The sequence below is a fragment of the Neophocaena asiaeorientalis genome, unplaced genomic scaffold, assembly GCF_003031525.2.
Source record: "Neophocaena asiaeorientalis asiaeorientalis breed wild unplaced genomic scaffold, Neophocaena_asiaeorientalis_V1.1 scaffold14, whole genome shotgun sequence".
Taxonomy (NCBI): Eukaryota; Metazoa; Chordata; class Mammalia; order Artiodactyla; family Phocoenidae; genus Neophocaena; species Neophocaena asiaeorientalis.
Genome location: NW_020175192.1, coordinates 11,490,200 through 11,496,875, shown reverse-complemented (window position 1 = coordinate 11,496,875; position 6,676 = coordinate 11,490,200). Strand labels below are relative to the sequence as shown.

General features: G+C 40.8%; 1 non-coding gene across 1 annotated transcript; it reads right to left on the bottom strand.

Annotated features, from left to right (window-relative positions):
• Positions 1 to 1,550: 1,550 nt before the first annotated feature.
• LOC112413260 (U6 spliceosomal RNA) lies at positions 1,551 to 1,658 on the bottom strand. The gene has a single exon (XR_003005936.1). It is a non-coding gene; the product is annotated as a U6 spliceosomal RNA (small nuclear RNA).
• Between the last annotated feature and the right edge of the window lie 5,018 nt (positions 1,659 to 6,676).

Sequence of the window (6,676 nt, the reverse complement as noted above, 5' to 3'; positions counted from 1 at the left end):
GCATGTGGGATCTTCCCGGACCGGGGCACGAACCCATGTCCCCTGTATCGGCAGGCAGACCCCCAACCACTGCACCACCAGGGAAGCCCAATAGTCTTTATTTTTCAGAGCAGTTTTAGGTTCACAGCGAAACCGACAGGAAGGTACAGAGAGTTCCCTTATTCCCCCACCCCCACATACGCACAGGCTCCCGCACTGTTGACATCCCGCGCACCACAGTGGTGTATTTGATACAACTGATGAACCTATATTGACATCATTATCCCCTAAAGTCCACAGTTTACATTAGGGTTCACCCTTGGTGTTGTACATTCTACAAGTTTTCACAAATGTATAATGACACATACCCACTTTTATAGTGTTAAACAGAATAGTTTCACTGTCCTAAAAATCCTCTGTGCTCCATTTATTCATCTCTTCCTCCTCTAACCCCTGAACACTCTACTGTCTCCATAGTTTTGACTCTTTCAGAATGTCATATAGTCGGAATCATAAAGTATACAGCTTTTACAGATTGGCTTCTTTCGTTTAGTAATATGCACTTAAGTTTCCTCCATACCTTTTCATGGCTTGGTAACTCATTTCTTTTTTAGTAGTGAATAACATTCCATTGTGTAATGTACCATAGTTTTTTTAACCATTCACCCATTGAAGGACATCTTGATGGCTTCTAGTTTTTGCAGTTATGAACAAAGATACTATAAACATCTGTGTGCAGGTTTTTGTGTGGACAGAAGTTTTCAACTCATTTGGGTAAATACCAAGGAGCATGATTGCTGGATTTGGGGTACGAGTATATTTGGTTTGGTATGAAACTGCCAAACGGTCTTCCAAAGTGGCTGTACCTGGGCTTCTCGCACCAAAAAAAAAAAAAAAAAGAAAAAAGATGAGCTGACTATATGTATGTGGGTCTATTTCCGGGTCCTCTGTTCTATTGATCTATTAGTCTAATTTTTGCCAATAAAAGACTATCTTGATTACTGTCTTGAAGTCAGTTCGTGTCAGTCCTCTGACTTTGTTCTTCTCCTTCAATATTGTGTTGGTTATCCTGGGTCTTTTGCCTCGCCATATTAACTTTAGAATCAGTTTGTCAGTATCCACAAAACAACTTTCTGGGATTTTGACTGGGATTGCGTTGAATCTATAGATCAAGTTGGAAAGAACTGAGGTCTTGACAATGTTGAGTCTTCCTATCTGTGAATATGGAATAGCTCTTCATTTATTCAGTTCTTTTATTTCTTTCATCAGAGTTTTGTAGTTTTCCTCACATAGATCTTGTTCATGTTATTTGAGATTTATACTTAAATATGTCATTATTGGGGGTGCTAATTTAAGTGGTATTGTTTTTTATTTCAAATTACTGATATATAGGAAAGTTATTGACTTTTGTATTTTAACCTTGTATCCTGCAACCTTGCTATAATCACCCAACTTTAGTTCCAGGGTTTTTTTGGTCAATTCTTTCAGATTTTCTACATAGACAGTCATGTCATCTTCAAACAAAGACAGTTTTATTTATTTCTTCCCAACCTGTATACCTTTTTTTTTCTTTAAATATGGAACGCTTCACGAATTTGCGTGCCCATCCTTGCGCAGGGGCCATGCTAATCTTCTCTGTACCATTCCAATTTTAGTATACGTGCTGCTGAAGTGAGCACTCCAACCTGTATCCCTTTTATATCCCTTTCTTGTCTTGTTGCATTAGCTAGGACTTGCAATACATTGTTTAAAAGAAATGGTGGGAGAAAATATCCTTGCCTTGTTTCTGATCTTAGCAGGAAAGAATGTAGTTTCTCACCCTGTTATATTAGCCGTAGTTTTTCTGTAGATGTTCTTTATCAAATTGAGGAAGTTCCTGCTCTATTCCTAGCTTGCTGAAATTTTTTACCATGCATGGGTGTTGGATTTTGTCAAATACTTTTTCTGCATCTATTGATATGATCACGTGATTTTTCTCCTTTAGCCTGTTGATGTGATGGATTACATTAATTGAATAAGCCTTGCATAGATGGAATAAACCCCCCTTGGTTATGGTGTATAGTTCTTACTATACATTGCTGGATTTGACTAGCTAATATTTTGCTGAGGATTTTTTCCATCTATGTTCCTGAGAGGTCTTGGTCTGGAGTTTTCTTTTCTTGTAATGTCTTTGTCTGGTTTTGGTATTAGCGTAACGCTGGACTCATAGTATAAGTTAGGAAGTATCGCCTTTGCTTCTATCTTCTAGAAGAGATGGTAGAGAATGAGTATACATTCTTTCTTAAATGTTTGGTGGAATTGCCCCAGTGAATCCATATGGGCCTAGTGCCTTCTGATTTGGAAAGCTATTAATTGTTGGCTCATCTTTAAAATTAGATATAGGTCTATTCAAATTGTCTATCTCTTCTACTGTGAGTTTTGGCAGATTGCGTCTTTCAAGGAGTAGATCTGTTTCATCTAGGTTATCAAGTTTGTGGGCATAGAGCTGTTCATAATATTCCATTATTAGCCTTTTTATGGCCATGGCATCCTTTTTTTTCTTTTCTGATGTTAGTCATTTGTGTCTTTCTTGTTTTCTTAGTTAGCCTGGTTAGTGGCTTATCAATTTACTGATCTTTTCAAAGAACAAGCTTTTGGTCTTGTCAGTTTTCTCTGTTGATTTCTTGTTTTCAATATCATTGATTTCTGCTCTAATTTTTATTTATTTTCTGATGCTTGCTTTGGATTTAATTTGCTCTCCTTTCACTAGTTTCCTAAGGCTTACATTATTGATTTTAGATTTTTCTTCTTTTCTAATATATTCGTTTAATGCTAAACCTTTCCCTCTAAACACTGCTTTTTCTGCATCCCACATAGTTTAAGTTGTGTTTTCATTTTCATTTAGTTCAAAGTATTTTAAAATTGGTCTTCAGATTTCCTCTTTTTTTAAAAAAAATTTATTTTTTTTAAATTTTTTTTAAAGTTGCCAGCTGACTTATTGTCTGGTGAGGGCCAAATTTCTGGTTCATAATGTGGGTCTTCTGGTTCTGTAATTAAATGATGTAATGGGCATAAGATCTTTTGTGTGCTACATTTATTAGGTCACTAATCCCATATTTGAGGTCTCTGGCCTCATGACCTAATCACCTCCCTAAAGCCCCACCTCCTAATACCATCAACAAGGGAGCTGGGTTTCAAAATTTGAAAATTAGAGGTACAAAATGTTTATACCATAACAGGGACCACGGGGTTAATTTATTTTTCCTTTCATGTTAAAAGTTTTGCACATATATATTTATTATATAATCCTCAAACCCTAGTTTTTTTTTTAAGATTCTTTTCCCATATAGGCTAGTACAGAGCATTGAGTAGAGTTCCCTGTGCCATACAGCAGGTCCAGACCAATGCTTATCTATTTTATATATAGTAGTGTGTATATGTCAGTCCCATTCTCCCAAATGATCCCTCCCCAACTTATCCCCTGGTAGCCATAAGTTTGTTTTCTATATCCATGACTCTATTTCTGTTTTGTAAATAAGTTCTTTTCTACTGTTTTTTTTTAGATTCCGCATATAAGCAATATCACATGATATCTGTCTTTCTGTGTCTGACTTGCTTCACTCAGCATGACAATCTCTATGTCCATCCATGCTGCTGAAAAACCCTTAATTGTTAAGGATAACTCTCAATTTTTTCCAGTGTCATCAGCAATTCTTTCTGGCAGACACGTGATAACACTTTTTAAACAGGGATATTGAGACCAAGGCTCCTGACCTATTCTGTTTAATGACGTCATATCTCTCACAGCACCCCATCATCACCAATACCACCACAAAGTTCAAATGAAAATGACAAGTATTATCAAGTTTGACAAGAGTGTGTATAATCCTTGAATCTCATTCACTGCTGCTAAGGATGAAAATTCATACAAATGTTTTGAAAATATTTAGAAGTATGTGGCTGTAGGTAGGAGGCCTCAGTTCCTTGCCACATGGATGTCTCCTTAGTGCTGCTTGAGTGTCCTCATGACATGGCAGCTGGCTTACCCCAGGATGAGTGATCTGGGACAAGGTGGCCATCCCTGGTTTCGCATCAACATGACCTCAGGCACAGGCCTCCTTGTTTTTCCATTTTGTCTTTAAGTAACTTGTTGAAACAACCGGCCCGCGGTCCCCAGGACTGTCGCGGCTTTGGCTGCTGGGGCCCCTCCAGAGCCGGCAGCCTCAGTGAGGCCGCCCTCCCCTCGGGCTCCGGGGCCCAGATTTCTTCTTTGAACCATGTGTTGCTTAAATGTGTACTTAATGTTCAAGTATTTGGGATTTTCCAGCTATCTTTTTGTTCTTATTTCTAGTTTAATTCCAGTGTGGTCTGAAAGCAGACATTGTATGATTTCTCTTCTTTTACAGCTGTTAAAGTGTGTTTTATGGCCCAGAAGGTGGTCTACTTTGGTAAAGGTTCCATGTGAGCTTGAGAAGAATGTATACTCCGTTGTACTTGGATGAAATAGTCTACAGATGTCTGTTATATCCAGTTGATTGATGGTGCTGTTGAGTTCAACTCTGACTTTACTGATATTTTTGCTTCACGGATTTGTCCATTTCTGGTAGAGGGTTGTTTATGATAGTGGATTCATCTCCTTACAATTTCTCCTTACATTCTGTCAGTTTTGTTTCACGTATTTTGGTGCTCTGTTGTTAGGCACATATGCATTAAACATTGTTATTTCTTCTAAGTAACCTCCTAAGTCTAAGTTACTAAGCATAATAACTTAAGTCTATGCTACGTGGTACAGTTTTATGTCCTATGTTTTCTCATTAAAAACGATTTTGGGGGCTTCCCTGGTGGTGCAGTGGTTGAGAGTCCGCCTGCCGATGCAGGGGACACGGGTTCGTGCCCCGGTCCGGGAAGATCCCACATGCTGCGGAGCGGCTGGGCCCGTGAGCCATGGCCGCTGAGCCTGCGCGTCCGGAGCCTGTGCTCCGCAACAGGAGAGGCCACAACAGTGAGAGGCCCACGTACCGCAAAAAAAAACCAAAAAAACAAAAAAAAAAACATGATTTTGTTCCTAGGCACAAGCTCTTTTTACTCCATAAGTCTACTATTTCTTAATCAGCTTGGTTCAGACCAATTTGTGATGATTCACCATATTGCCACAGCAAGATGTTATTCATGTGCCCTGGGGAGTTGTAGGATGGGGTACAAGACATCAGATGGAGAACAGGTCGAGAGGGAGCCCTTGACAAGTGGTAGCCATCATCAACAAGAGAGATGGCAGAAGAACGGGCAAAATTGTCAGTTATTGGGTGAGAGAGCAGGTCGGCATCAGCATAGACTGGACCAATGAAGCTCCTTCCATTCTAATGCCTGCCTGTTAGTACAGAGTTAAGACCAGGAATCCAAAGTAGAAAGCAGCCGGGTGCTTCTTGAGCGGGAAACCGAAGACGGGGGCAAAGGGCAGGGCAAGGTTCAGAGCCCACGTAGAGCAGACACCAGGGTCAACACCACTCACCAAGGCTGAGCGTCCAGCAGGTCTGCTGGATGGGGTCTCCAGCGTCTATTCTGAAACTCAGGCAACTTTCTCATCTGCCACCTTGGGGTTGTGTATTACTTCCTGCCTCCTGGGCAGCCAAACCACAGTTTGAAAGTGAGCCATGACAGATGTTTGACGTGTGAACCCTCTTTAGTAACTGCCTCTGGGAATTGCTTCGGTTACTGCCCCATTCCATTCACCTGTCTTCTGAAACCTTGGCCTTGACTGGCCATGTCTATGATCAGAGTGGAAGAAGGAAAAAAGGCTCTAAAGAAAGGATTGAGTGATGTTCAAATAGATTGGGTGAGGTGTAGAGTCAACAGCAATGCCCTTAATGCTCTTGAATCAGCTGGGTATCAGACTGTTCTCAGTTTCAAGGTCTCCAAGGTCCAAGCTCAGTACAGTCATGCCCCGGGCTTCAGCCTCCAGCCTCCTCACGTGACAGTAACTCTGAGCAAGGTTTCAGTGCCAACCAACTCACTAGCTCCAAAGATAAAGGTTGGCTTTATCTTGCCCTCTGAGAGGGCCTTTTGCATCTTTCCTGGGCTAAAGTTTCTTCTGAGCCATCTTTTGTTTTCACTGAAATACAGTTGTTGCTTTCCCATAACAGATTAGCAGAGAATGCTCTCTAACTGGCAGTAGGATCCTCTCATAACCACTGCCTTGAAGCCAGGAGACAGTGTGGTAGAATCCAGGGGATCGAAGTCTCAGACTTTGAATCAATGTATGACTAACTGCAGTGGAAGGACCAGGAAGAACAGAGCAGGAGAGGAAAGGAATACAGTGACGTGGTCGGCGTGCAGAGTCAGACGTGCCTTTGTTCCTTCCTGCCTTGTTATTGTCCAGCTTTGCGCTCATTACTTACTCAGAGCTTCAGTTTCCCCAAAAAGAATTCCCAGCACGGGCTCTCGAAGAGGGGTTACTTATTCAGCACCTGTTTATTGAGCATCTATTAAGCACAGTGAGCCCCTGTAAAGCAGAGCCACGTGTTCTTCCTCTTCCATCCCAGATGGCTAGCACAGTATCTGGCACATTTCAAGCATTAAATCAATTCTTACTGAATAAGTAAATAAATGTGTGGATGGCAAAAAATAATTGAATGAAGAAAAAATGAATCACTATAGAAACACTGACCTTTGAGAATGTGCTCAGAAGGGTTGAAGGTTAGAGGAAGTGCCGGTTTTGATG